Here is a 10894-nt window from a genome sequence, read left to right on the forward strand (position 1 = left end):
GGCATCAGTACTCTCCGTCAGGACCAGCTCTAGGGACTCACCAAGGAGAGATGCCACTCCAGTCCCGTCCACCGCCGCCATTCGCGTTGGCAGCACCAGAAGTGCCGAATTCACCGGCATACATCGTCTACAAGATCGGTGGTGACCCTAGTGACTACCAGTTCTTGCATGAGGCGCCTAAGGAGATCCCTCACGGATACACATGCACATACGTGCCGGACCGCAATGAATCGGGCACTCACAAACCAGACTGCAACAGCAGGGACTTCTGGAACAGCAGGAGGAGCTTCGGGAACAGATCTCGAGAAGCGGACGTGGCTAGCTAAGTATGCCACTCCGACAAACCTCCAGAGCTCAGCTCCTGCAGTTGGCTCAGAGCTGGAAAAGCAAGCATGGCTGGCTAAGTATGCCACTCCGGCGAATCTTCAGAGTTCGACTCCTGCAGCCAGCACCGCGGATCAGATCAGTACAATCCTGAGAGACCAGTTCGGCATGGTGCCGAAAAGGAGGACAATCGGCTATTCCAAGCCGTACCCCAACGAGTACGAGTTGATCCCGCTACCACCCAAATATCGGCTCCCTGATTTCTCCAAGTTTAATGGATCAGATGGTTCCAGCTCCATCGAGCATCTGAGCCGATATTTGGCACAGCTGGGCACGATCTTAGCATCAGATGAGCTGCGCGTGAGGTTCTTCGCACAGTCCCTCACAGGATCGGCTTTCGGGTGGTACACATCGCTGCCACCAGACTCAATCCGGACTTGGAAGCAATTGGAAGAGCAGTTCCACATGCGGTATCACTCGGAGGCTTCCGAGGCTGGCATTGCCGATCTAGCACAAGTACGACGAAGCGCGGAGAAACAGTGTCGGAATACGTCCGGCGCTTCAGGACCGTTAGGAACCGATGCTATTCGGCTCGTGTGACCGAAAAAGAAGCAGCCGAGTTGGCGGTGGTGGGTCTCGCATCACCGATCAAGGACGTGGCCTCCCAAGCGAGACTACCCTTCACCGGCGCACATGGTGCGAAGCCGTCGAGCATATGAACAGCGCCACCCGGATGTATACCAGGATAAATTCAAGCGTGCGGTGGTCCCGGTTGAGGCGGATGAAGATGAAGGCTCACGGGAGATCAAGAGGTAGCGATGGCTGAATGGACTCGGGGGGCAAGCCCCGTGTCCTGCAAGTGGGTTAAGCCACAAGGTCCTCCAAGAGGGTTTGACTTCGACGTTACCAAAGCTGAGCAGATTTTCGACCTCTTACTTAAGGAGAAGCAGCTAAAGGTACCCGAAGGCCACAAGATCCCCACGGCGCAGGAGCTAAACGGAAAGCCATACTGCAAGTGGCATAACACGTTCACCCATGCCACCAACGACTGCAGGGTGTGGCGGCAGCAGTCCAAATGGCGATAGAACAAGGGCGTCTAATTTTCAGCCAGTACGCCATGAAAGTCGACACACACCCCTTCCCCGCCGTTAACATGGTGGAGTGCACTTACCTCGGAGGGTGCTAGCCAGGATTCTCGTTCAACATCAACATGGTAGGACCCGGGCACCACTCGGTAAGGACGGAGACGAGGGCAGCTGCTCTCATAGCAAGGACACAGAGGAAGCCGTTCCACGCGATCGGCTCCGACACGATGGCAAGCGCTACATCACAGAGGGAGAAGTGAGGAATGTGAGATATCAGCGACCTCTCTCTGATCACCCCCTCAACAAATATGTGAGTCAATACGACCAACGCCGACGATACAACGACGACGATGAAAGAGATCGTCTGGCTAGGGACGCCAGGAGACACCGTCGGCATGATCGCGACGAGGAGAGATATGAGCGCCACGCCAAGGAAAAGTCGAGAGAGCAAGACGACGTGGATAGGCACTGGGACCTGTCCCTTCTTCGGACACTCGCTGGGATTCAGGAATGAGCCGATTGCCTACAATCGGCAACCGCCTGAATGTAGACAGAAGAAGAAGGATGCAGCTAACGTGTCCGTGTTCAAACGTCTAGGGCCTCTCCCGCCTCGGAACAAGCACGCTGAGTCCTCTCGGGTAGAAGATCTCGAGGAACTAGAAGACGATGATGAAGAAGAAGATAAGTATCACCGGCCAAGGTGGTGCCCTGATGGACTCAGCCGTTCCCAAAAGCGTAGGGTTCAGCGACTACGTGGTTTGGAGGAAGCCGAAAGGTTATACCGCACACGTTGAGGAAGGCGCGGCCTGATCCGGCCGCTAAAATTCAGCGAACCCTGGACGAAGAAGGTCGGCCACAAAGGAAAGAGTGGCGCCCGGACAAAAGAAAGCCGATGATGAGACATCGGCTGGCACAAACATGGTGTTCATCCTTCCAACGGAGTTTAGTGCTCCGAGATTAGACGAAGCACCCGTGGCACAACTTGATCTGCGGCCCACGGCCGGTTATCTTTGAGAAGCCACAAGAAAGAAGCTACGGACATCCGAAGGCCCCGTACTTGCGAGGCTATATCAATGGGCAGCCTCGTCAACAAGATGCTGGTGGACACCGGAGCGGCAGTCAACATTATGTCGTACTCCATGCTACGTCGGTTGGGACGCTCTAGCTCGGATCTGATCAAGACCAACGTGACACTGAGCGATTTCAACGGCCAAGCATCTGACGCACAAGGTGTTCTGAACGTGGATTTGACCGTAGGAAGGAAAACCATCCCTACGACGTTCTTTATTGTCGATAGCAAGAGCACCTATGCTGTCCTGCTAGGGAGAGATTGGATCCACGCCAATCGTTGCATTCCATCCACGATGCACCAATGCTTAATACAGTGGGATGGAGATGAAGTAGACGTCGTCCACGCAGATGACTCAGCCGAGATTTCAACGGCTGGCATGAACGTTTGGGAGACTACATGCCAAGAGCCACTCTCAGGCATCAATTTGGACGACTGCGAGCGCATCGACGTAACGAAGGACGGAGTAAGGCTGGTCTTATCCACCGGCCTGACCGTATAGCAAGAACAAACCTATGGACAAACGTGGCGAGGCCGATCCTTGGGATCGGCCCCAAAGATCTATGGACGAACATTGCAAAACCTTCATTGAGCGATTCAATCAACATGGAGGCCGATTCCGAGCAATCGGCCAAAATTATCCTCACCATACGTTCGCCCGTGTTCAACGTCGATCTAATGGGCAGCGGTTTTACGTCGGCCGATGAGCTGGAAAAAGTCAACATTGGTCCTAACGGAGCCGACGTTCAAATACGAGTGCCTTGGCTAACTACGAGCCGATATCCGCAGTTACCTGGCAGATTCGGCTCGGGGGGCACCTAATCAGATGAACATGTGCGATACATGTGCAGTGAAATATTGGGGGCCGATAGAAAAATCGGCCAGTAAAAAAAAATCTGCCTCAGCTTCAATGAGCCGATTTTGTTGCCCTTGCCCGAACCTTCTCTTCGAGGACTTCCAACCCTTTGCGTACAAGACAGCCTTTTGTTCATTAAGCCGTTGGTGTTTCGTCTGCAATATCGGCTTTCAACGGTGGCAAGTTTGGCTGCCTCTGCATGGTGGCTGTCTCAGAATTGCCTGAGTTCGAGGCCCTTTGACTGAACTGTGTGTCCTCACTGCTGTTCTTGCCCTAACTGAGGCTCGGGGGGCAGCTGATTTGGTGGATACTCTGTTTTTGGAAGCCGATTGGAGTGTCATCGGCTGACTCTGCATCATAACCTGCTTCAAAAGCGTTGAGTTGTTGCAGAAGAAGACCACCAGGGCTGCTAAAAGGAATTTGAAAGGGGAGCCGTCATCATCTACAGGGTATGGACCGTCCTGTTGCTGCAAGAAGATGAAGGAGACTGGATCTTCAAAACAGCCGATGAACAGCCATCGGCTATAGAATTGCAAAGTATTATGGTCAGATATCAAATTACAGTCTGAATTTGAGAAGTGCTTGACTGACGGTCTAAATTGGTATCTGAGTCTGGCTTCATGGGCGTCTGAGGCGAAAAGTCCGATACGTTGCTATCGGTCTCGGTGCGGCAAATGGAAGACTTGAAATTGGATGAATTGAGAGTCAAATTGGAAGAACAATTCTTATTAATTTAAAGGAACGACTTTACAAGAAAGAGCCGATGGCTCTCAAAAGGATCATCCGATGCCTAATGCACTGCTACTACTAGTCCTACGCTAATTGGCCCCTGCTCTAGAGGCCGTCGCTGTCCTCATCGTCGCCATTATAGCTGCCGCCGGTGCTGCTGCTGGCGAGCTCCTCGTCGCTACTGCCGTAGCCCTCGACGGGGGCTTCTTCCTCGTCATCATCGTCCTCGTCGTCATCTGACCAGGCCTAGCCGCGAAAGCGCTTCGCCGGCGGCTCGTCAGAGGAAGTGTCGCCTTCCTCTTCCTCCTCGTCGGAGGAGGTGTCGTCCTCTTCATCCTCCTCTTCTTCCTCTTCGCCGGAGGAAGCGAAGTTACCCCAAGAGAGGAGGTCGTCCTCACTCTCCGCCACCAGTTCTCCATTAATCAAGAACTGGAGGTCGTCCTCTCCATCGGTCAGGGGCAAATCCCCATCTGACCTGACGAGGGCCTCATGTGGGCCGTCGGGCACGAAGTCAAAGTCCCACTCCGGCTCTTCATGTTGGTTGTGCTCTTGCATCGGCTCGCTTGAGGAAGAGGATTGGAAGGAGATGGCCGATGCAGCAGAGGAGGAGGATGAGTCCATGGTGGGGGAGGGCTTTTCGGTGTCTGATACTGAGGGAGAGGATGAAGAAGCAAATTACTCGATGCGGTTAAATAAAAGGGGTATAGTGGAGATTTAATGCCACGACGGTTCTCGAGGACATGATGCCGAATCTATCAATTCACGCAGAGAAGCCGAGGAGGCGAGGCGACATGATGAAAGATTATGCGGCAGTTCTGCTCTGCCACGACATGACCCGACGAAGAAAAAAGCAGAGTGATTTTGGAATTGTCATTTCCAAAACCAGGGGGGCATGTGTTATCACCAGAATTTGACCGGATCAGAGGAGGGCCGCGATTGAAGATGGGCTTGAAGAATATACATGGAAGAAATACATGAATCGGCCTTATATGCGAAGTTTGGGCTAGTTTGCCCGTGTATCTGTAATATAGTAGGGTACGTGTCGGTTAGATAGAGTTTGGGCTCGTGCCCGGTTGGGATTATTCCCATGTTAGAAAGTCTACGGACTATAAATATGTATCTAGGGTTTATGAAATAAACAACAATCACGTTCACCACAAACCAATCTAGGCGCATCGCCAACTCCCTTGTCTCGAGGGTTTCTTCCGGGTAAGCATCATGCTGCCTAGATCGCATCTTGCGATCTAGGCAGTACACGTTTATTCGTTGTTCATGTGTTGCTCGTACTGAAGCCTTGTTGATGGCGAGCAACGTAGTTATCATAGATGTGTTAGGGTTAGCATTGCTCATCGTATCATATGCTGTCGTCGTGCAACCCTTAGACGTCTAGCCGTCCTTACACCTATCTCAGATGTAAGGGCGGCACCCCGCTTGATCATTATTTAGTAGATCCGATCCGTCATGATTGTTCCTTGTTCTTCAAGGATTAGTTTAATATCTGCATAGTTAGGCCTTACAAACGGGTTGAAGGATCCAGTGGCGCGTAGGGTGTAGTTTGCTAGCCCTAGACAGGATGTTCCGAGGATCAACTTCGTGTTGGTTTTTAGGCCTTGTCTAGGGTCGGTTTACGATCACCGTGCGTGGCCGCCGGGCTCAATCACGAGTAGGATGTTCCGATTATGCGGTGAAAACCCTAAATTGTAGTAGGTCGTTTTAGCTTTATTTTGATCAAGCAGGACCACCATCCGATCGTACACCTCGTACGGATCATGGGTGGATCGGCTCCTTGAGCCGATTCACGAGACAACCCGAGAGCCGATCGAGGCTCGTATTTAATGTTTACGTGTATGCCATGCAGGAAACTAAGCGAGGCACATCCAACACCTTCCCGACCGTGTATAGGTCGGTGGCACGCCTTGCACCAAGCATCGGACGTGCGTGCCGAGTCTTTGCGGGCCGTCGCTCGGAGGGACCAGGGCCGGCCGCAGTCCTGGGAGCCTCCCGGCTCTACAGTGTTGCCCGTCGCTGCTCGCCGGTGGGTTTCTGACCGCAACACAGGTCCACTCCATCGAGCGCGCCTTCAGGTGAGAACCCTTTCCACCTGATGCCGTGTGAGCGGGTTCTGTGAAAAGAGCCGATGAGGTCGGCTTCGAGGATTGCTTTGACCTCGTCATACTTCTTCTTGAGCTCCTCGGTCGGATCCTCGTACGTGATCGGTGTGCCTTCCGCCATCTCGGATGTAGATGGCGATGCGGTTGATGTCGAAGATCGTCCCACCGGCGTGCCGTAATGTGTTGCGGTCGAAACCCACCGGCGAGCAGCGACGGCCAACACAAGAGGAGCCGGAGGCTCCCGGATCGCGGCTGGCCCCGGTCCCTCCGAGCGACGGCCCGCAAAGACTCGGCACGCACGTCCGATGCTGGTGCAGGGCGTGCCACCCGACCTATACCCGGTCGTGAAGGTGTTGGGTTTGCCTCGCTTAGTTTCTCGCATGGCATACACGTAAACATTAAATACGAGCCTCGATCGGCTCTCGAGTTGTCTCGTGAATCGGCTCAAGGAGCCGATCCACCCATGATTCGTACGAGGTGTACGATCGGATGGTGGTCCCGCTTGATCAAAATAAAGCTAAAACGACCTACTACGATTTAGGGTTTTCACCACATAATCGGAACATCCTACTCGTGATTGAGCTCGGCGGCCACGCACGGTGATCGTAAACCGACCCTAGACAAGGCCTAAAAACCAACATAAAGTTGATCCCCGGAACATCCTGTCTAGGGCTAGCAAACTACACCCTACGCGCCACTGGATCCTTCAACCCAAACTCTATCTAACCGACACGTATCCTACTATATTACAGATACACGGGCAAACTAGCCCAAACTTTGCATATAAGGCCGATTCATGTATTTCTTCCATGTATATCCTTCAAGCCCATCTTTAATCGCGGCCCACCTCTGATCCGGTCAAATTCTGGTGATAACACATGCCCCCCTGGTTTTGGAAATGACAATTCCAAAATCACTCCGCTTTTTCTTCGTTGGGTCATGTCGTGGCGTAGCGGAACCGCTGCAGATCCTTCATCATGATGCCTTGCCTTCTTGACTTCTATGTGCGATTCGACAATTCTTTGGCACCACTTCCTCGAAACTCGCTGTAACATTAACTCTCCCCAATATCCCATTATTTAACCGCGTCGAGCAGTTCGCCCCTTCACCCTCCTGCTTCGTACTAGCCATCGGCAAAAATCCCCATTCCTCCGTAGCCATGTCTTCTTCCTCCTCCTCCTCTTCTGCCTCCTCAAACCTCTCCTACGTATCATCTCCCTTCCGTGAGCCGACGCCAGAGTGGGGCTCGTTGGCGGCGCACGACATCCTCGCCCCAACGACGTGGGACAAGGAGGAACACGATTCCTCCATCTGGTCCGAGGATGACAAATCCTTGACCGACGGAGAGGACGACCTTCAATTCCTCATCGACGGGGAGGAGGAGGCGGAGAGCGAGGACGACCGCTTCTCCTGGGACGACTTCACCTCCTCCGAGGAAGAGGCGGAGGAGGACGACGACGACTCCCTCGAAGGTTACCCACCGGCGAAGCGCCTCCGCGCCTGGTGGGACGACGACAGCGATGACGACGATGAGGAAGACGAGGCTCCCGTAGAAGGCTACGGGAGCAGCGATGAGGAGCCTATCAGCAGCTGCGCCGGCGGCAACGACGACGATGACGAGGGCAGCAACGGCCCTTAGATTAGGGACTAGTAGTAGTAGTCGGATTTTGTTCTTTCTTCCCCGAGCAATCGGCTCTTTCTGTGTAAGAAATCCCACTATTAATGAAGAAAATATTCCCCAATTAATCTTGCTTTCTTGTCAACTTTACCGATCGTCGAACGAAGTCGCTGTACAGAGAGCCGATGGCAGGGCATCGGCTTGTACTATAAACGCGATTTGAGGCCAAGCCGTTGCCTATCTACACGGTCCAACAGGTCTAGCTCACGTCCAAACCATCCTCCAATCTTAAACGTGCAGATTGCACTCCTCCGCAACCACTAGGAGATTCATCCCAAAAATCATGATTTCTGATTTGAAACCGATCTGTTAACCTGCTTAATTGAGCTTGTTCCTCTAGAGTCGATGGCAATGCATCGGCTTTTATTATTCTGAAGTCGATGCCCGTGCATCGGCTGTACGCATACTGTTGTCTCCACATGTTTTCTCAAGTCGATGTCTGTGCATCGGCTGTGATTTTTTTTTACTGGCCGATTTAGAATCGGCCTCCATATCTCACTGCCCATCCTCCCACATGCTTGGGAAGTACTTCTTGAGATGTTGGCCATTGACGGCCACTGGGAACTTCACACCATCCAACTGTTCAAGCATGTAGGCATTGCCCTTCGTAACCTGGATGACTTTGTAAGGACCGTGCCAATTAGGAGACCATTTGCCGTATGCTTTATCCCCGGTTCCTAGTGGCAACACGGCTTCCCATACTAGATCACCAACTTGAAACTCCTTTGGTCTCACCTTCTTATTGTATGCCCGAGCTACCCTGGCTTTGTTCTCTTTAATCTTCTCCAACGACCAAAGTCTAAGTTCCGTTGCATCCTCAATAGTGTCACTCATCAGGGTTGCATATTCCTCAGGCGTCAGGTCATTCTGAAACGCGACACGTCTCGATCCAGCCGTAATTTCCCAAGGTAATAGGGCCTCCTGCCCATAGACAAGCTGGTACGGCGAAGTCTTTATAGCTCCATGGCATGACATGCGATAGGCCCACAAAGCCTCTGACAACGTCTCATGCCACACCCTGGGGTTCTCCTCAATCTTCCTCTTAATCAGCTTGATCGGGCTTTGATTGGATGCTTCGGCTTGCCCGTTGGCTTGAGCATAGTATGGAGATGATCGGATCAGCTTAATCCCCATGTCATCGCAGAACTTTCTCGAATTCTTTAGAGACAAAAACCGAACCTCCATCGGTCGTGATGGTTTGGGGAATCCCAAACCTATGAATGACATGTTCTTTGACAAATTGGATAACATCTTCCGATTTTACCTTCTTCATGGGAACGGCCTCCACCCATTTGGTGAAATAATCCGTAATGGCCGAGAATCCACTCGTGGTTCTTGCTCGACGGAGGATGGATTTTGCCGATCATATCCATGCCCCAACCTCGAAATGGCCAAGGTTTGATGATGGGGTTCATCGGCTGATGCGGGTACAATCTGAATTTTTCCAAACATCTGACACGCTTGGCATCCCTTGTAGTACTTGAAGCAGTCCTCAAGCATGGTAGGCCAATAAAATCCTGATCGCCTAATTAACCATTTCATCTTATGAGCCGATTGGTGAGTTCCACAAGCGCCTTCATGCACCTCATGTAAGAGCCGATTAGACTCAGTTGGTCCCAGGCATTTGAGTAGTAACCCTTCCAACGTCCTGTAGAACATGTCATCTCCTATAAGGACATATTTCATAGCCTTATATCTTATCCTTTTAGGTGCCCTCCGAGCCGAATCCTTCAAATAATTGAAGATATCGGCTCTCCAATCATCCTGTTCCAGGAACTGTACTCGAACTTCGACCCGTCCGGCATGTCCTTATATCCCGACGCCATCCGTGCGAGATCATTGGCGTCGGTATTCGAGACCTTGGGACCCAATTGAAATTGATGTACCGAAAATGTGTCATCAGCTCACGACACTCCACCCAATATGGAAAAAGTGACTCACTCTCGCATTTGTATTCGTCCGTGAGTTGAGAGATCACCAACTTCGAGTCTCCAAAAAGCTCCACCGCCTCGCCCCGGCTTCCAAAAGCAACTCCATTCCCTTGCGCACTGCTTCATACTCAGCAACATTGTGGGTGCAAGGGGTAGATAGCCTGATGGCGAAAGAATATGTTGCCCCCCGAGGCGACACGAGCAGAATGCCGATGCCACAACCATCGTCACAAGCCGATCCATCGAAGAACATAGCCCATGCACGTACCGATAGTGCTGCTATATTAGTATTAATCCGTTCAGCTATAAGATCGGCCAACGCTTGTCCCTTGATTGCTCGCGAGCCGATACCGAAGATCGAACTCCGTCAACGCAAACATCCACTTACCAAGCCGGCCTTTCAAAACAGGGGCCGACAGCATGTGCTTGACAACGTCTCGACTTGCATATGACGATGATCTCTGCCGTCAAAAGGATGTGATGAAGCTTGGTGCAGTGAAGAACAGGCAAAGGCAAAGCTTCTCGACCTCAGGATACCTTGTCTCCGCGTCCAACATCCTTCTGCTGAGGTACAAAACGACCTTTTCAACACCCTCATAGAGTTGCACCACCACCGAAGCGATGGACGTGTTAGCTACTGATAAGTAGATATAGAACGGCCTGTCTTGTTGGGGTGGAACTAGTACAGGCGGCGTTGTCAGATACTGATGTCTACGGGAGCTTCTATTCTTGTAGACAGTGTTGGGCCTCCAAGAGCAGAGGTTTGTAGAACAGCAGCAAGTTTCCCTTAAGTGGATACCCAAGGTTTATCGAACTCATGGAGGAAGAGGTCAAAGATATCCCTCTCATGCAACCCTGCAACCACAAAGCAAGAAGTCTCTTGTGTCCCCAACACACCTAATAGGTGCACTAGTTCGGCGAAGAGATAGTGAAATACAGGTGGTATGAATAAGTAGTAGCAACGGCACCGAAAAGTGCTCGCCCAGGATAGTAAACAAGCAAGTAGTAACGCAGCAGATGAGTAACGCAGAGAAAACAAGTAAACAAGCAAACGATAGCGATATTTAGGAACAAGGCCTAGGGAATAGACTTTCACTAGTGGACACTCTCA

Source organism: Lolium rigidum, chromosome 1 (genome assembly GCF_022539505.1).
Source record: "Lolium rigidum isolate FL_2022 chromosome 1, APGP_CSIRO_Lrig_0.1, whole genome shotgun sequence".
NCBI classification, from domain to species: domain Eukaryota; kingdom Viridiplantae; phylum Streptophyta; class Magnoliopsida; order Poales; family Poaceae; genus Lolium; species Lolium rigidum.